At 38.1% G+C, this 21112-nt stretch overlaps 2 long non-coding RNA genes across 4 annotated transcripts in view; both read right to left on the reverse strand.

The window, feature by feature from the left end:
- LOC147584262 (uncharacterized) overlaps positions 1-12901 on the reverse strand; it is a 175108-nt gene extending 162207 nt beyond the window's left edge. For all 3 annotated transcript variants that reach the window (XR_015247185.1, XR_015247146.1, XR_015247112.1), the window contains exon 1: positions 12765-12901. This is a non-coding gene — a long non-coding RNA (uncharacterized LOC147584262). The remainder of the gene's footprint in view (positions 1-12764) is intronic.
- Positions 12902-15127: 2226 nt separating this feature from the next.
- LOC147584263 (uncharacterized) overlaps positions 15128-21112 on the reverse strand; it is a 170553-nt gene continuing 164568 nt past the window's right edge. Inside the window, exon 8 of the long non-coding RNA XR_015246604.1 lies at positions 15128-15283. This is a non-coding gene — a long non-coding RNA (uncharacterized LOC147584263). The remainder of the gene's footprint in view (positions 15284-21112) is intronic.

Raw genomic sequence — 21112 nt, forward strand, 5'->3', positions numbered from 1 at the left:
GTAATGCATTTCAGTTGTATGGCAGCTTTAGTAGACATTTTCAGTTTAGCCTGAAACTCTAGCCAAGATTGATAACAGTGATAGGAATTTTTGGTTTACTATGTTTCATACAATTATGTTTATATAATAATCTAATTGGACCCTTTTGTAAGAAGAAATTCTTACACATATTTTTGAAGGAGGTAAATGAGGTTCAGAAAGGTCAAGTTGTTTGCAAGCAATGTGACTGAGAGTCAGATATAAAGGACCCTCCCGTGACGTTTTTAGGACCCAACATAAGAGTACAAATGATAGTTCCCCAGCCCAGTGCTCTACCCTGTCTTTCTTCCCAGCCTACATCCATCCCCTTCAGGCCGCATTCTGTGAAAGTTTGGACCATCCTGCCAGCTTATCTCTGGCCCCAGTGTGTTCCCAGTAGCCTGGGCAAGGAATCCAGAATTCTGAGAGCACAGGGACAGTGGTTTCAGGTCGGCATGTGTTCTTGGCCACTCAGAATTCTCTATGAGGAGGGCTGTGTCTGTCAGAGGGTCAGAGTGAAGCCTCAAAAATGGGAATCTAGGGCCTCACCTCAAACTCCAGATATAAGGGTTATAAGGCTGGTATTCAAATTCATGTTTACCTGACTCAAATGTTCATGTTCTTGCTACTATAATGTGTCATCAAGGAAAAAATATGCCTAAAGACCACAATATCAACCTGAAAACTGATTTTTGAAATACATTGTATTGGTAAAATAAGGAATATCAAAAACAGAATATCTTAAGGTCTAATATTCATATAGAATACTGGCAAGAGAGACTAGTTACAAAGCACTCTAACTCAAATTTCCAAAAAAAAAAAAAAAACAATGAAAATCTTAGATCCCTAAATCATAGAACTTTGAGTTTTAAATACATTCATCGAGGACCTTCTGTGTACCTGGCAGCCTGTTTGGGGACTGGCTCCTGTCTAAGGGGCACAGATTCTAATGAGGCAAATTATTTCTCCCCACCAATGGGAAAGGGGGAAAGACTGCACAAATTTCTCTGAAATTCAGAAGTCACTTCTCTATTTACAAAACATTCTTTAATAACAAAAATAGCTGATTTCTTACACTGTCTGAATTTGTCAGTTTCTCTGCTGAGTGCACGTTGCTTGGATGGTGAATAGATATAAAAACTAGAGACATGGAAAACTCTGACAATTTACATTGTACTGTCCTTTCCTGGTCTTCACAGGGAGCATATTTTACCTCTCTCTTTACCTCCTTGGGTTGACTCTGTACATATGACTACTAGATGTGTCGGCAATGTAGATTCTGTCTCCCAATCAGATAGTTCCTTGAAAGCAGGGGCTGTCGGTTACACCTCACTTCCTGGGAGTCCCCACGAGCCTGGGTGCCTTACTCCCTGCCCCAAAATGCTCCATCTCCTGGTGGAGACCGAGTGCCAGCTGGAACGCCAGCAAGGCTGGGAAAGTGCCATCAGCACAGGCACTCGCTGAGGTCACCGTCTGCTTGCGCGATCTCAGCTTTAAATGGTTGAGTCCACATTCCTGCAGAGACTCTCCCCAGGCCTTCTCTAGGCTGCCTATTCATCTTTCTGCTCTTCTTATTTCCTGAGTGAACAAACTTTTGCCAGCAAAGGCAAACCACATTTACAATCATTGTGTTAAACTGAGAAGGTATATCTGCCCCTAGTGACAGAATTGTTGACATCTTACCTCTATTATCTTGGATGGCATGCTTACAAGTAGCCTTTTCTCAGCCTTACACATAAACAAAGCCCTAGAACAAGTTAAAAGGCTTTCCCTCCCTCCAGGGACTGTCAGGGGAGCTCTGTGTTTCTTTCCCCAGCTGTCCCTACACTCCATAAAAGGTCACCAGCACACTAAAAGAGACTGCTTGTCATGGAAATTCTCAGAAAAGGAGAATGTTATCTGGGACCATCAAGAGCTTGAGGGCAGAGGACAGGAGCTTCCTCACTCTTTACAGTTTTAGATCTTACCTTTTATCAAAGTGTTTTTTTCCCCAACAATGATCAATTAAGTCTTAAACCTCAGTGAAGGAGGTATTTATCCTGTTTGTAGATGTGGCATTAAACTCAGTGCCCTGCACAAAGAATGAAAATACCTTTGGTTGAATCCACCCAAATGTTTCCTGGACACTGATCATAGGATTCCACACAAACTTTACACATGCTGTTCCCTCTCCCCTGGACTCTGCAGGCACCTCCCTCCCCCAACTCCCATGAAACACAGCACAACTGACTCCTTCTGATTCATTACCATTTCCTGAAAGGTCATCCTTGTTGAGCTATCTAACTAGGCTCTCTACCACTACCACCCCTCCCCACTATTCTTTAAGAACATAGTTTCATATATATATATATATATATATATATATATATGTTTTGTATATGTTTATATGTGTGTGTGTGTGTGTATATATATATATATATATATATATATATATATATATATATATGTTTATATATATGTTTGAGAGAGAGACAGAGAGCATGCAAGCAGGGGAGAGGGGCAGAGGGAAAGAGAGAATCCCAAGTAGGCTCCACGCTCAGTGAGGAGCCCAATGCTGGGCTCAATCCCACAACTCTGGTATCATGACCTGAAGGGAAACCAAGAGTCAGATGCTCAATGGATTGAGCCATCTAGGTGCCCCCCCATATTTTATATTTTACTCATTTACTAGCATATCCAGGTTAAAGGAACCTGGATCAGTATGTCATGAACCCAAAGTGATTTATCCTCTCCCACTTCTGGGAGATTTAGCCTTCAAATCTGCTCAACTTCCTATGTTCTTCCCTGTTGGGAAGATAATGAAAATATCCCACCAGTCCCATAACTGTCCTAGTTATTTCCCAGTCATAAACAAATAGTCCGTTTTCTTGGGTGACTTTAATATCAAGACTCTAAACCTAAGCTAATCTACAATTTCTCCCCTCTGCCAGCTCATATCTCCTTCAGGCTTGACAGCTTGTCGAGGAAGCCAGCCTTTGTCAGCTTTCTCACTTTACCTCTTCCCATCCTAGGCCCTTTCAAGTTGGGGCAAGGGATGGAGGAGGATAGGGGAAGACAGATCTAACTTGTCAGATTTGGCTGTAATCTGGAGTTGATACCTCTGTACTTGGCAAACACCCAAGCTTCCCAATCCTGCTCTTTGTGAAGTTTTCAGAGGCTCCCATCATAGCAGATGTCTTACCTACAATTGCCTTGCTAGGCAAGACTCTTTCTGGTTGGTCCCATAAGAATTTCCCCCTCATTCCCATTCAGCTGCCCCATTCCAGAGGCCTATCTTTTTCCAGTCACCTCATCCCTCCTTATGGTCCTCTTTGTCAAGTTACCTTCAAGATGACCCCGTCTGGTCTTGTCTCAGTCAATTCTCACCCAGTCAACTTTAAAAGTACTGGCCAATCCCAACAGAGCCATTTTTTTTTTTTTTCTCTCTGCTGCCCTACAATATCCCATTCCTACCCCCACTATGGCTTCTGCTTTGAAATGCCTCAGATATCAGTCCTTAAGTCCCAAAACTCCAGGAAACACAAAACAGTGCTCTCTCAGACTGGTTCCCTAGAAGCCTCCTCCTAACTAGGTTTGAAGTCAGCCCCTTCCTGAAGTGAGGACAACTACACAGCACAGTGACAACTCTTCTTAAAGAAATTCAAACAGCACTTGAATCTCTCAGCATACTAAGCCTTCTCTTCAATGCCCTGAAGGTGGATGATGGGTTCAGGCTGGCAAAACCAGTTCTGAGGTACCCTTTTTTCAAATCCTGGAGAGGTAGTCTAGCACTTCAATTTAAAAAGCCAAAGAACCTGACACCTACTGCTTTGTTCTTTGGTGCCTCAGCGGAAACTGAGACAGAAATATCCTGTTACTCTTGTTTGTGGTCATTCTCCCCCATTAAGCTATGAACTCCAGAAGGGCAGGGACCTTAGCTGTTTTATTCATCAATGTATCTATCAGAGCAGCCTAGGAGAATTCCCTGTGTAGATTCCCAGCGGGTGCTTAATAAATGTTTCTTGAAATAGTGAATATATAATAAAATAAAAATGGTGATGACGCAGATACCACTTTAGTGAAAAATTAAAAAAAAACTGAAGAGACTTTCATATTAATCAATAAAATATCTGATCTTGAAATAAATTACCTTGTGATTCCCTGCCTTGAAAGAACCTCCTGAAAGACCGAAGTCTAAATCTTAGACCAACAGTTTTCATTTTAAGCCAAAAAATGCCTGAGGCACAGACAACAAATGCTTACACAAGAGTTAACAGATTGGATGCTGGCTGATGATGCTAATATCAATTCTTTGTCTAGACATGCAATGCCAGTTCTGCTGACACATTCTTCCAGAGCTTTTTTGCAGGATGTGAAACTGGCCCCTGGGTCAGTGATATTCAGAATTAAGCCTGAACTCTGCAGAGAAAACTCTTCCACGGGACTCCAACCCCCCATACTCTGCCCGTGATGAATTTTTACCAAGCTCTCTTCCACAAGGACAGGTGGAGAAATGGGGAGGCACCACCGTATTTTATTGAGATTGATGCCACATCCTTCTTGTCACTAAGTAAAAGGGTAGGAGGAGACAAAGAAGCTGAAAAAGCAAATTTCTCAAGATTCATTCTATGGGAATCCAACCAAGTACATGGGGGTGAGGGTGTACACGAGGGCTACTACCAAAATAGCCTAGCAAACACTCTCCCTACGCAAACATTTCTTCGATCCATCAGTATGGTAGTGGGTAGGAGGAGGTGGTTTAGAGTTCAGCCTCCAGCTCTGGGAAGAATGGGAAGCAGGGTTGTAGAGAGAGCTTGGCCTTACAAGTTTGTTCCTGCTTTGCACACTCAGCCTCCTCATAGCCAAGCCTTATTCCATAATCCCCTTCTATGATCTTCAGCAGAGCTGATGTCAGAGAAAAGATCCCAGATGCCAAGTCAGAACCAAAGAAACTGTCTCTCATAGCAATTGCATTTAAAAATAAATCTTTAAAAGAATGCTAATTTTGGTTATATTAAGATTTATCTAAGGAGGATCCCTCCTCACACAAATATAATAGTTTCAAAATTCTGCAATAGAAATTGAGACCTTAGGAAACATCTGTTCCGATGCCTCACATTTTACAAGTGAAGACACTTGTAAACTTCGTGAGAGGTTATGTGACATGACCAAGATCACACAGCTCTCAGTGAAATCTGCTTCTTCCAACTGTAGTGTCTTGCTTTTTCCAATTCATTATGCTGTTTTCTGTGTATACGTAAGCCCGTCTTCACCTATCCCAGGTATGGAATTGCAGCTATACTTCTGAAATGGATCAGATGAATTAATTTAAATAGTCTCCAATTTTTATAACTGCACATCATGCTATTGCTCTAGCAAACATTAACATAAGACAGTGTCTCTACCTTCAAAAAGTTAACTTCTAAGTTACACAAGCTGCTTTGGCCTGAGCATTTAAACTAAAGTTTAATCCTAACTCTGCCTCTGACTCACCAGGACGCTTTGGACTAGTCACAAAATTGTCTCAGTTTCTTCATCTGCTCATTGGGAAGAATAATGCTGATCTGTCACTTGTTAATTTAAAGGAGCTGCCGGTCTTGTAGCCACTAAATAATTGTGTGTGTGCAGGGGGAAATCCTATAAAGATTCTAAGTATAAACTGAGACTATGTAACAAAGCCATCAAAGTACATACCTCAGATGCTTTCTAATAATCATGACATATAGAATTTTAGTTTACCAAAAAAGACAGGTGACTGCTACCAGTCAAGCACGTTCCTGCAAAAAACCACCTCTTCGCCATATTGTTTCAACATATCAGAGATGTTAATCAAACCTGTAGAATTTAAGGAACAAAATTGAAATGGAAATTGGCCTCAAAAAGCTAGTGAGACTGGGTGTGTAGCATGTTCCAAAGGTTTCATCTGCCAAATAAAGTCTTCTCATCAGCAGAGGGAAAAAGGAACTGCTTTCCCATGACCAAAGAGTCTCTGTGTGGCTGGGAATCCTGTTCGCCACTATCAGTTTTTGTGGGAGCACCACGAAAAAAGAATTCCAGACAAAGGTAGGCAACAACAGTAAGAGGCAATCCGAAGAATAAAACCTAAATTGTGCTTTGTTTCTCACTGACAATATTCTTTACTATATTACCTAATACTCAGCTAACAATGGGATTTGTACAGATGGGATAAAAATAAATTCCATTCCTTTATTTTCAAAAATGCCCACAAGATGATTTTCAAAGTCCTGATACTACTTATTGCCAATGGAATCCAGCACCATAAATGATTGCTTTAATAATTACCGAAAGAATTATGTGCTTGGCAAAATTGGCAAAGAAAAAGAGATGGCATCTTACTTAATCAGTCCTTAATAGAACAACTAAAATGGCCTAATAACGAGGGTTTACCAAATTATTTGTAACAGGAGATGAAGTTTTCACAATAAATTTTTCTTTTGAGATAATGATATCATTAGACACTGTGTTTAATGCCACACAGACAATTAGGAATAAAACAAAAAATTACTCATAGAAGAGAATGAATATTTTTTAAAGGAATAATAATGTTTGAATAACTATAAGCAGAGGTGTACATATGGGTTTGAGGGCTCATGGGATTCTTTCTACGTCCAGCTCTGCCTAACCACAGAACATGGACACTAAAGTTAGTCGGGTGCCATAGTGGAGATAGTTAGGGCTTACTAGCTAACTGTGTCCCCCCACCCCACATTTCCCCGCCTAATTTGCAGTTAGGTGGGGGTCATGCAACTAGTTCAGACCAATGGACTCTGAGAGAAGGGAACCTGAGTCACTTCTAGGCTGGGGCAGTTAAGAGCTGATGTGGCTTGCTTATCTCTTCTCTTCTCTCTTCCCCTGCATCAGCAGCAAAGAGGCACATGTTCCAGATGCTGTAGCCCCTACAGAGGAACGCTACTGACTCATATTGGACTTGACATAAGTAAGAATAAACCTTTGTTGTGTTAAGCTAATGAGATTTCAGGGGCTCATGTTGTAGCACTAGGATTAATTACCCTGACAAACATAAAGGCCCTATGTTAATATGTTCATTGTGGCCTGAAACTTAAATTTATACTATTGACACTAGGCTTTTTAAAATACTATTAGAGGGAAAATAATATATTTCCGTCTTTTTTCCTCTTTTCCTCACTCTTTCTGGCCCTGTGCAGTCTAAGGCAGTGGTTCTCAAAGTGTGGTTCCCAAGACCATTAACATCAGCATCATCTGTGAGTTTCTTAGAAATGTCAATCCCCTGGCCCCACCCCAGGCCTGTTTAATTAGAAATTCTGGGAGTGTGGCCCAGCAATCTATATTTTAACATACCCTCCTAGTAATTCTGGTGAACACTTAAGTTTGAGAAACAATGAACGGTCTAAGGTAACCTTTCCTTGAGTCCACCTGAATGTGATCAACATGCAGCTATTCTTCCCCTTTATAAAATATGCATTCGGGCAGATTTTGAACTTCCCAGGCCTTTTTATGCCCCTGTCTTTTTTTCAAATGTCAGCTTTTATATTGATTAGCTATAAACAGATTTACTATAGCAGATTAAAGATAACTGCAACATCTTTGTCACTACCTCCACTGAGAAGTGAAGTCTTCTTTCCTCACCCCCTTTGAATAGAAGTGGGGCCTGTGACTGCTCCCGACCAATAGAATGCAGGGGAAGTAAAGTCGTGCACCTTTTAGGCTAGCCTTTAAGAGGACTGGCAGCTTCCACTTCCTGCCTTGTGAAATCCAGCAGCCATGCTACAGGGAAGCCTAAGTAGCCATAAGGAGAAGCGTGGAAGGCCTTGAGGAGAATCAAGACCCCCCCCCCACCAGAATGCCCCCACTGAGCTACCTGCTGATGGCCAATATTACCTGTCCACTACCAACTTGGCCATCTTGCATGCTCTGGCCCAGGTGAGTTCCAAGATAGCTGTATCCCCAAGTGACCTCATGTGAAGCAAAAGGACTCAGCTGAACCCAATCAATCCAGAGAATGAGGAGATATAATATAATGATTGTTGTTTAAAGCCACCAAATTTGGGGGAAGAGGAAAGTTAAGAAGCAATAAAGAATCGAAACATTCACTTTCATTGTTTTTGAAAAGCACTATCTAAGTCAAATTTCAATAAGGTCTGATTAACCAAAATTCTTCTGTCTCAGACAAACTGACTCCTTGGCTCCTTACAATGGTGTTTTCCTAATATTTCCCTCTCCTTAGGTTTAGCTACAATAATAGGCAGCTTCTCCATCCTCAACTCTGAAAGCTTGCAAGGATTTCTCTACTAACTATCCAAGAAGTTTCAAATGGAGATCTGAGTCTTTTGCCTCCCATATCCATAACTATCAAGGAGAAAGAAAAGGAAATAGAATCAGTAAGTTTATAGCCTCATCAGAGGATCTCAATATAGTTGGGGGAGGAGTCAGATTTTACTACCTAAATAAAAATTTTCCTTTCCACATTCACCCCCAAGTATAGTCATCAAATAAGATTAGAACCTGGTTACCAGAAAGCTTATAGCTGCAAAAATCCTAGTTTTGAATTTTTTATTGAAAGAGATACTTGCAAAATGAAAGAAAACTAATATTAAGTGTTCATATCCACTAAATGATGGCTAAAAACAGCTTCCTTCAACGGGCTGACTATTACAGATACATAACAGAATTTAGGAATGAATTATATAAGGCTAAGAGTCAAAAAACTAAGCATTCAAAATGTAAGTACATTCCCAGAAGCTATAAATAGCAAAGGACCAAACTTGCAAAGAAATTGCACCCAAAAACATGATGCTGGGCAGTAAGCTCCTAGACAGTAAGTAACGTATATTAGCTCTCTATTCTCATGATCCAACACCATGTTTGGTATATGTGTTTATGAATAAATAAATGAATGAGAGTCACGCAAAGGAAGAAACAAAAGAGAACAAAGTGAAGAGGAAGGAGTGATAGGAAAAAGAATCAAATATAAATCCCTCTAGGAACAGATATCACTGAATTTTTCAAAGGTGCTTTCTCAACTTCAGCGTTCTGATACATAAGCAATTGGGATATAAACCTTGTCAGCACATGTAAAACACAGCAGCTAAACAGGCCCTGCAGCTTTGAGCTCCCAAGGCAAGTCAGACCTCAGCAGAGGAGCAAGGCTTTCAGCACCTTAAAAGGAACTAAAGGAAGGAAAGTTCTCACACTCCTTCCAGGCCAGTCCCTAACATCTTTAAAAAAAAGGATTTGGTAGTCATTTCATAATAAAAGGGGTCACCTGGAATTAAGAGGAAATCAGTTCTATATGTACAGAAGCCTCTCTCAACCTGGAACTTTTAATACATCAAAATTATTTTTTTTTTTAGTTTATTTATTTATTTTGAGAGAGACACAGACAGTGTGAGCAGGGGAGGGGCAGAGAGAGAGGGAGAGAGAGAGAATTCCAAGCAGGCTTCGCACTGCCAGTGCAGAACCAGACGCAGGGCTTGAACTCACAAAACTGTGAGATCATGACCTGAGCCGAAACCAAGAGTTGGACACTTAAGCACCTGAGCTACCCAGGCACCCCGATACACCAAAATTCTTGATGGTAACTTTCAAACATTAAAATTTCCACACTCCACACCACAAAAGGGACAGATTTTCACTTAGGACAATAGTCATATGCTAACAGTCATGGTTGTTGTTTATCAGCCATTAAAACATCTATTTATCTTTTTTATAAATTTATTTTCATTATTTAATTTTATATAAGTTTATTATTTAAGTCATTGCTCATTTTCTTACTCTAATCCTCAAAGACCATCCTATCAAGTATATGTATATAAATAAACATTTATTTATATATATTTAAATACAAATATTTATATTTACAAATATAAACATTTATTTATATATGTTTAAATATAAACATTTATTTATATATATAACATTATATATATGCGTATATATATATATATATATATTTATATTTGCCATGTTTTACAATACATCAAATCAAAGAGTCAAATGTTGGACCTGTAAGAAAATGTTTTTTACAAGCTAATCCCAATCATTTTATAGATAGAAAAGTCTGAGATCTGCAGAGTTGAAGTAACTTAACCTTGTTAGAGCAAGTAGTTACCAAAGCACTACTGCTGATGGATAAATTCATCCTTCAGCAATCATGAGGGAAATAGGCAGCTTGGCACTCTACCAGTCCCTGGGAGAACAAGGATGAAAATGGAGTCACTCTGTTATTCTCTTACATGTATTGCCTATATATCCATCCAATGATTTCCTAGCATATTCACTGAATTGTATTATTTTCATTTAGAGCAATTTACCTTTAAGTCATTATAATACCTTTATTTGGACACAGGGGCAGATAACATAATGTCCTTTATGGAAACTCAGACACTGTCATGTTGACTGATATTTCAAAGAGTCTGACAAGTAAGTCAGTGGCACCAGAGTGCCAAATGTCAGGGTCTGTACTTAATCCAACTAGATCACACTATTTGAAATAGATATCCTTTTGAATGTCTGATTGGATTGCATTAGGTAATAACACAATAACTAGCAAGCAGCAAGAGCCAATTAGTATGCACCTCATGAAGGTGTTTTGGATGTGCTTCATTTTGAAAGAGGAATGTGAGCTTGCCAAATCTCAGAGAAGTCATGTTTATTCCTGTACCTGAGCTGCTGAATGATACAAAATTTTCTTGAGTAAATTTTTAAATCTTTTTCTGGCTGCAACTCTACCCCATCTCTGCTCACATCAGTGCATTAAAGGATATACAGTCAAAAGCTCGCTGTGGGCTTCAGAAGAAGAAAATAAATTCAACGACAAGTAAAAACAGGAAGTGCCATCCTAGTATAATTTAACATTCACAGTTTTCAAAGTCTGATAAGAAACTCAAATTCCCACACTCTGCTCAAAGGAAAATACTATCTCTTTGCTTAATCTGGCTTTTATTCTGTATCTGTAAAACATGGAGTAAACTGATCTGGCAATTTTATGCTCAATTTAGTCAGTGTAGTGCACAATTCAAGTTTCAAAACATAATATGATATAGCCAATTGGGTGTTTACATTTACCCAATTAACTAGATCATTGCTAAATCATTTCCCTTTGTTATTTATGGGTATTCTCCTAAGCATGGGAATGTATGGGATGTACCTATAGTCACAGAGGTGACAAACAGTTATTCAAGTTGTCAAAAGTTGAATGTACACCCCCCCCCAAAAAACATCAGCATGTAAACTGGCCTGATGCCCACATCAAATACTCCCCTATGCAGCCTTCTAACATGACTACACATAGTCCCTTGGCCCTGTCTCAATGTGGCCAAAACCACATGCACCTGGGTCATGGGGCTGTAAGAGACAAAACTCATCTATTATAAGCCACTATCTCTATTAATAACTCGAATTCATCCTCACAAACTATAGGGCTTCTCAGGAGGGCACAGAATAAATCAACAATACCAAAATCAGCAAGACTATACATAGCTATGGCGATATAAGCTTAACAAGATCAAACATTTTTAAGAGCATTTGATTAGGCTTTCTGGAGTGTGGGGTGGGTGGCTGCCATTGCTTCTTCAGGTAGATCAGCTAACTCTACCTACCTGGGAATGGGTAAAGAGCAGTACTCTTCCTATTCTGCATTAATCAAATCATGTTTTCTGGAGGAAAAGATGAACTTTATACTGGTAGACACATAGAGACACTATTGTGATGCATCTATGTTATTTGAATGGAGAATGGGTCTAATTGAAGAATTCCAACCATTTCTATGCAGCAAGGGAGGTTCAGTTGCTAGATCTCCAAACTTTTCAAGAGAAGCCAGAAATTAAAACTTTTGTTATAAATTTTCCTGACTTATTTTAACAAAATAGGTCTATACTTAGTTTGGCCAATGACCACTGGTTCAGGTGTCTTATATACACAGGGATTTTTATTTACTTTATTTTTTAATGTACTCACTATATACTTATTTGACCAATCCTTATTTATTTATGACGATCCCAACATTAGTTTAATTCTACACAATTTTCTTGAGTCAACTGGCTATAGTTCCACTATGTGCTAACTAAGGAAAATCCACCTATGAATAAGATAACATTTCTGACATCAAAAAGACACAGCGGAGAAAAGTCAGGAAGTAAGGTGTGTTGTAATAAAGGAGTGTATTCAGGATAAATGGGATGAATTTAGGGAGTTAATGATGGCAGATGAAGTGAAAAAGACCAGGTAGCAAAGGCCTTATATGCCATGGAGACGTGGATACCAGCAGCTACCATTTACTGAACACAGAGAATGCACCAAACCCTGTGCTTGTATTGTGCTTATACTACCTAGGTTAACTCTCATACCAACCTCGATGAGGAAGGAACTATTATTATCTCCATTTCATAGACGAGGAAACTGAAACTTAGAAAGCTCAAGTAAACTGCCCAAGAACATGGCTGTATATGGCAGAGTCAGAATCTGGGCTCACAACCTGTATCTAATTCCAAAACCTATGTTTTCAACCACTATGATATTGCTAAGGAATTTGGATTTCAGCCTACAAGTAATGGAAAACAAGTGAAGAATCTTAGGCCCACATTATCCTATTCCGTTCTAACATTCCATGAGCTAAACAATGGAAAATATGATTACTGTTTTATATCTGGAGAAATCAAAAAAGGATAAGCAACTCAAAGCAAGGGAAACAATGGTCTCCCACCACACAAATAGCTCAATTTCTAGCCCACGACTAATTCTGGTTTTATATGGTTGGCAAATATTACCTTTTAAACACTTGGTATGCTTTCAAGCAATCATACTTCTTCAAATTCAGAAATTCCAAGAGCACATTCCCAGTTAAATCTTCTTCTCAGCAGAACCTTAGCTATTTCTAGCCAAGTTCTTCCTAATTTGTGATGTAAATATGAGAAATACAAAATAATTACTGGGACAAAGGACAGCAGTCATCAACCTCTGATCTCTGACAACTGTGTGTGTAGGACATACAAATCCCATCTGAATGTCATAATGAAATAATAGTATACTAAGAATTTACATACTAGTAATTTAATAACATTCCTTGGGTTGACTTATAATTGCTGTGAAGCATTTAAGCACTCAACTTTCCAAGTTATAGCCATAATATTTTATTCATGTATGTGAAAGTTTGTCTCCATCAAGTTTCCCTGCAACAAAATTTAACACCACTTTTATTATACAGGTCAAGGCTAATAGTTAAAAAGAGATTACTTATTTATAACAGTGCTATAACATGGTTGGATCAAAGCTATGACCAAGATATTTCTTTGCTCACAGAATAAAAAAGTTGCATAAATGGAAATATATTCTGGTCACTTCTGTTCCCCAAATATGTCACACAGCTAGAGAGTGTAATTCTAATGCTTTCCAGAATGAAAAAATACAGTAACTTTCTCCATAAAAGATAAATAACAAGCACTTGTTCAGCACTTATAAATATGTCACAAAGATCCTTTGAGAAAGGAATAATACACCAACTTTTTCAGAGAAGCAAATTGAGGCTCAGAGAGGTAAAAGAACTTTTCCAAGATCAAAAAACTAGGAAGAAGTAATCCCTAGAAATTGAACCCAGAAAAATCCTAAATCTATATGTTTGACTGCTTGGAAGTCTTACACATTGGACAGAAAAATAAATGAAGAATGGAAGAAGTGAGTGATACAAAGCAGCTCAAGGTTTATCTAGATTATATATAATCCTAGATTTCCTAGATTATATAATGTAGGAAAATGTTGGGAGGGGCGCCTGGGTGGCTCAGTCAGTTAAGTGTCCAAGTCTTGATTTCAGTGTAGGTCATGATTTTACAGTCATGAGATCAAGCCCCATGTCAGGCTCTGTGCTGGGTGTGAAGCCTGCTTAAGATTCTCTCTCCTTCTAGGGGCGCCTGGGTGGCGCAGTCGGTTAAGCGTCCGACTTCAGCCAGGTCATGATCTCGCGGTCCGGGAGTTCCAGCCCCACGTCAGGCTCTGGGCTGATGGCTCGGAGCCTGGAGCCTGTTTCCGATTCTGTGTCTCCCTCTCTCTCTGCCCCTCCCCCGTTCATGCTCTGTCTCTCTCTGTCCCAAAAATAAATAAAAAACGTTGAAAAAAAAATTAAAAAAAAAAAAAAGATTCTCTCTCCTTCTCCCTTTGCCCCTCCCCACTCTCACATGCTCTGTCTCTCTCTCTGTCTCCCCCACCACCTCTCTCTCAAAAAAAGTATTGGGAAACAAGTGTAAGATGTTTATGAAAAAAGAACAAAATATAAATATAAATTATAGAATGGGGAGATCTGCAAAATCTGTAACAAGCAGAAAACTAGAGACAGAAGGGAAATTCCTCAAACTGATAAATAACCTCTACGAAATAACTACAGCTAACATCATACTTACTGAAAAGATAATGGATTTTTTCTCCCTTAAATCCAGAATAAGATGAGAATGCCCCCTCAAAATTGTCCAGGTCATCAAAAACTAGGAAAGTCTGAGAAACTTTCATAGCACAGAGAAGCCTAAAGAGACATGACAATTAAATGTAATATGGTATCCTGGGTGGTATACTGTAATAGAAATAGGACATTAGAAAAAACAACTAAGAATATCTGACTAAAGTATGGGCTTTAGTTAATAACAATGTATCAATGTTGGTTCATTAATTGTAACAGATACACCATACTAATGCAAGATGTTAATAACAAGGGAAATGGGGCAGGGAGGATGAGGGTCATATGGGAACTTTCCATACTATCTTCATAATTATTCTGTAAATCTAAAACTGTTCTAAAATTAAAAGTTTATTTAAAAACACAAATATAAAATTGCTAGTTCTAAAAGATAAAGAACTATAAATTGAAAAGAAGAAAACAACTCAAAATAAGAATAAGCAAAGGCTATGAGCAGGAGAAAAATCCAAATGGCTATAAAATTTAAACAACCAACCAAAAAAAACAAAAACAAAAAAAAAAACAAAAACAAAAACAGAAAACAAAAAAAGCCCAACCGCATTGACCCCATCAGTGGGCAAAAGGTATAGAAATTAAAACATGATCCTCTTTTTTAAACATCAGTTTAGCCTACATTTAAAAACGTAAAAACATCCTTGGGGTACCTGGGTGGCTCAGTCAGTTAAGCATCTGACTTTGACTCAGGTCGTGATCTCACGGTTCACGGCTTCGAGCCCTGCGTCCAGCTCTGTGCCGATAGCTCCGAGCCTGGAGCCTGCTTTGGATTCTGTGTCTCCCTCTCTCTCTGCCTTCCCCTCCTCAGCCTCTGTCTTTCTCTGTCTCTCTCTGAAAAATAAATATTAAAAAAAAAATTTAAGTAAAAATATCCAGTGTTTAGAAAGATGTAGGAAAATGGACATATTGCTGATGGAAGCATGATTGCTAGAACCTTTCACAAAGTAACGTGGTGATATCCATTGCAAATAAGAAATGCATATACATCTTGACCCAGCAATTATCTTTGGGGAATCTATCCTACAGCATTAAAAGCACCAGAATGAATGGATATATTCAAAAGAGGTCTCACTGTAAAATTACAATAATGTAAAACAGTATTTTTAGTGGTTAAAAAAATTAAAAGCAAATTTAATGTCCATGATAAGGATAATGATTAAATAAACTATAATATATCCATACTATTATGCAGCTACTAAAGAATATGACATATACCTATTAACCAGAGAGATGCTATGATGTAATTTTAAGTGGCAAAAGAAAATTACAGAATAATATACCTAGTAGGAAAGTAAAACCCTCTACATGTGTCTCTATGTTTAAATATTTTTGGAAGACAACACACCTGGCTGAGTTACCACAGGACAGTGAAGTTCTGCTTTAGACTTATTCTCTTATTACTCCTCATACATACAGATAGTAAAATTAAAATAAAATAAAACTTCAAACATAATTGTCCTATGTTGACTTAGCTGCACTGTATTCAAAAAAAAATTAATGTCAGAGCTTCAGAAAGGATTGACATGATCACTTTCTAGAAGCAACAGTGTAACACAGTAAAATGAGAAGATATTCTCCATGGGACCACAGTAACCTATTTTCTGCATCAAGAGAAAAAGCACCAAGTTATTTATTTTTATCAGTGACCTACATAAGGGAAATGAACCCAGTAAGTCTGCATTTGCCTCCATATGTGCGCAACTGTTAATTTTCTAGAAGTTGGGCAAAGGATGCAAATTGTGACAAATTCAGAGAAACAGCATTTTTGAAAATAAAATGAAGTCCAGTATATATGAGTATCAAAACATACACAGGAGAACCAAAAACAATAATTTCAAGCAATAACCATGACATCAATAACCATGGGTAGCAACTGAAACCAGAAGTCCAGTCAGCAAGAGTTGGAAGATATAATAAATATATATAAATCCAACTGGGTAACTCTAGAAAGAAAAAGCCAGAAAAGAGAAAAGCTAGCAGAACATTTATAAACAGCTCTGTTAAAGCTTCATTCAGCAACGCAGATGAAAGATGGTATCTGAAGCTATTCAACCTAACTATTAAACATTTGGCTATATTTAAAATCATATACTGTTTGACACAAAGCAATGCCAATGCATGTTTTGAAGGAAAGGGGACAAAAGAAGACAAGGACAGAACAAGGCAATTAGAAGAAAAGTAAATGATGAAAGTGTTCAATAGAGAAACAGTTACTCTTAAATTTGAAAAACTGTAAAAAGGAAGAATTTCTAGAGTTTTTGTGGAAAGAACAAACAGAAATAAAAACTACAGTTTTCTCGCCAACCTGGTTATCCCTAATCTCGCAAATGGAAGGAAAAGATATCCCCCTCAGAGTAAAACTCCAAACAGTGAGTTTTTATGAGAAAGCTTGAAGCACACCCACTGGACTCCATAGTAACTTTTCTAGACAAGTGGATGAAAGATAAGATACTACAAGGAGCAAGGCACAGAGGACTCTACGTACCAAATAAGTATATCAGTGTATTTCAGATTAGAGCTTCGGAAACATTAAGACAACAAGCAAGAGTCAGGCCCCAGACACAGAAAAATTATAATGATTTCTCTTGTAACCAGGCCTGTCACATAAGGGGTATATATTAACTCCAAAGCATCTCACAAAGGAACATAAAACGTCTTGAAAGCCTTACTTACACCCAGGGCATTGGTTTCGGCAAAAAGAAGAAAGAGTAGAAAAGAACAACCTGTGACCCAAATAAAAGAAAAACTAATATTTGTAGATTTGCAAATGTATATTCTGATTAAAAAGCCACTTTTTTTCTTGTCAGAGATGTCTCAAAACTCTCCTGAAAAAAATAGATTTTTCCCCCAGAAACTTGAAGTTTCTCACAGCAAGATAATTTTGAGAGAAAAGGGTGTGAAGAAGATGCAGAGGGGGCACCTGGGAGGCTCAGTTGGTTAAGTAACCAACTTCAGCTCAGGTCACGATCTCACGTTTTGTGGGTTTGAGCCCCACGTAGGGCTCTGTGCTGACAGTTTGGAGCCTGCTTCAGATTTTGTGTCTCACTCTCTCTCTGCCCCTCCCCCACTCATGTTCTGTCTCTCTCCCTCAAAACTAAAATAAATGTTAAAAAAAAAAAAAAAAAAACCCAGATTAATGGGAGGACTACTGGAACAGGAATCAGGAAGTTGGGTTCTAATCTTGGCTCTGCCTCTGAATCACTGATGGACCCTTGAGTCTAACATTCTCTGTAACATGAGAGAGGTGAAGTATCCTACTGCAATACCCCATGTATTATAACTGAAATGTGTTTTGCTTCATGTTAAATGGAAACTTGCTTATACCTATGGTTCTAAGTTTGAGACAATTTCCTATATTTTGCTTCAAAACGTAAGGGTATAGTCAAATTTTAGCCAGATGATTTTATATACATTCTTGTAATATTTTAAATTCTATACCTAGAACTGCAGTGGTCCAGGCCAGTGGTTTTAAAAACTTGTTTTAAGATACTGAACCCATTGGTCATCAAGTTTATTACAAAGGGGACTGATGTACAAATAGAAAAGGAGAGCTTCTTGGGGTGCCTCAGTGGTCAGTCGGTTGGGCATCCAACTTCGGCTCAGGTCATGATCTCACAGGTCATGGGTTTGAGCTCCATGTCAGGCTCTGTGCTGACAGGCCAGAGCCTGGACCCTGCTTCAGATTCTGTGTTTCCCTCTCTCTCTGTCCCTCCCCCACTCTTACTCTGTCTCTCAAAAATAAATAAACATTAAAAAACATTTTAAAAAGAAAAGAGGAGCTTCTTTATTGAAGACAAGGCAGGGATATAGGGAATGAGGGTGAGGAAGAGTAGAGTTCTTCTTCCTCTACTTCCCCAACTGTGCTTTTCCAGAGACCCTTAAATACTGCCACTGAGAGCCCAAGAAAGTCAACATTCTGGGACAGCTTATCACAAAGGACTAATGTAGGTAATACATATTAGAAACAAAGGGTGAGGAATACAACTCCATTTAAACTACCTCAAAACCTCTGTTTCTATAGTAGGGAAACTAACATCATTTGGCCTTCACTTGGTGTGAATTAATCACCAACACAAATGCAAATGAGGGCATGAAAAGGCCACTACAGCACTCTGTGATAAAGTGGGTTTCCAGGGGATCCACAATATGCTCAAGTGAATTTTTTCAGAATACTATAAAAATTAAAATACAAATACGTACCCAAATATGTATTAGAAGGGTATTAACCAGTAACAGGAAAACATGGAAGAATAAAAGTCACTGGTAAAGGTAAATATATAGTTAAAATTAGAGTATTCTAATAGTAAAATGGTGGTTGGTAAATCATTTATAATTTTAGCATAAATGTCAAAAGATAGGAGTACTAAAAATAAGTATAATAATTGCTAAGGAATATACATTGTAAAAAATGTAAATTGTGAAATCAATAACATAAAATATGTGTGGAGGGCAGTGTAAAAGCATGCAGTTTTTGCGTGTATTTGAAGTTAAATTATTAGTTTAAAATAGACTGTTATAGGGGCGCCTGGGTGGCGCAGTCGGTTAAGCGTCCGACTTCAGCCAGGTCACGATCTCGCGGTCCGGGAGTTCGAGCCCCGCATCAGGCTCTGGGCTGATGGCTCAGAGCCTGGAGCCTGTTTCCGATTCTGTGTCTCCCTCTCTCTCTGCCCCTCCCCCGTTCATGCTCTGTCTCTCTCTGTTCCAAAAATAAATAAACGTTGAAAAAAAAAATTTAAAAAAAATAAAATAAACTGTTATAAATATAAGATGTTTTGTGTAAAGTTTATGGTAACCATGAAGCAAAAAACAGTAGTACATACACAAAAGATAAAAGAGAAAGGAATCAAATCATAGCACTAGAGAAAAGGAGAAGAAGAAGAAGAAGAAGAAGAAGAAGAAGAAGAAGAAGAAGAAGGGAGGAGAAGGGGGAGGAGGAGGAGGAAGAAAAGAAAGAAAATCACAGAAGAAAACAAGAGATAAAAAATGGGATGCCTGGGGTTCAGTTGGTTAAGTATCCAACCCTTGATTTCAGCTCAGGTTATGATTTCACAGTATGTGGAATTGAGTCCTGCATCGGGCTCTGCACTAACAGCGTGGTACCTGCTTGGGATTCTCTCTCTCTGTCTCTGTCTCTCTCTCAAAATAAACATTAAAAAAAGGGAGAGAGATTTAAAAAAAAATGAACAATGAATTATAAAGCAACCAGAAAATTATTAGCAAATGGCAATAGTAAGTCCATTCTTATCAATAATGACTTCAAATGTAAATGAACTAAATTCTTCAACCAAAAGACACAAAGTGGCTAACCAGATAAAAAACAAGTCCCAACTATATGCTGTGTACAAGAGAATCACTTCAATTTTAAGAACAAACAGACTAAAAGTGAAGGTATAGAAAAAGACCTTCCATGCAAATGGAAACCAGAAGAATTCAAGGATAGCTATATTGATACCAAACAAAATAGATTCACTGTAACAAGAGACAAAGAAGGTCATTATATAATAATGAAGGAGTCAATTCACTAAGAGGATGTATTTGTATATATTTATGCATGCAAAAATAGGAGCAGCTAAATACATAAAGCAAATATTACAAGATCTGAAGAAAGAAACAACAATGCAATAACAGCAGGAGACTTTAATACCCCACATTCAACATTGGATAGATAATCCAGGTGGAAAGTCAATAAGGAAACATTAAACTTAAATTATATGTTAGGCTCTGGGCACCTGGGTGGCCCAGTCAGTTAAGCATCTGACCTCGGCTCAGGTCATGATCTTGCAGTCCATGAGTTCAAGCCCCATGTTGGCCTCTGTGCTGACAGCTGGGAGCCTGGAGCCTGCTTCAGATTCTGTGTCTCCCTCTCTCTGTCCCTCCTCTGTTCATGCTCTGTATCTGTCTCAAAAATAAATAAACATTAAAAAATTTTTTTAATAAATTATATGTTAGGCTTGACGACCTAACAGACATATACAGAATATTCCATTCAATTCCATTCAATTATAATACACATCCTTCTCAAGTGCAAATGGGACATTCTCCAGGATAGATAATATTTTAGTCCACAAAACAAGTTTCAATACATTTAAGACTGAAGTCATATCAAGCATCTTTTCCAACCACAAAGGTGTGAAACTACCAATCAATTATGAAAAAAAAAACTGGAAAATTCACAAATATGTGGAGATTAAACAACATGCTCCTGATAACCAATGAGTCAAAGAAAAAAATCAAAAGAGAGATAAAAAAAATATTTGAAACAAATGAAATGGAAATACAACATACCAAAATTTATGGAAAGAATAAAAAGTTTTTAAATGATAAACAAACCAGTCAAACGTTTAGCTAGACTAAGCAAGAAAAGAGGACTCAAATAAAATTATAGATGAAAGTGAAAACATTACAGCCAAGATCACAGAAATACAAAGAATCATAAGATACTGCTATAAACAATTATACACCAATGAATTGAACAACCTAGGAGAAATGGATATATTCTGAAAATGATGCAACCTACCAATACTGAATCATGAAGAAAGAGAACACATGAATAGACAAATTACTATTGAATCAGTAATCAAAAAACTCCCAAGAAAGAAAAATCCAGTACCAATATCCTCACTGGTGAATTCTACGAAACATTTTAAAAACGAACAAATA

The sequence above is a fragment of the Puma concolor genome, chromosome A1, assembly GCF_028749965.1.
Source record: "Puma concolor isolate L17-30 chromosome A1, mPumCon1.1.hap2, whole genome shotgun sequence".
NCBI classification, from domain to species: Eukaryota; Metazoa; Chordata; class Mammalia; order Carnivora; family Felidae; genus Puma; species Puma concolor.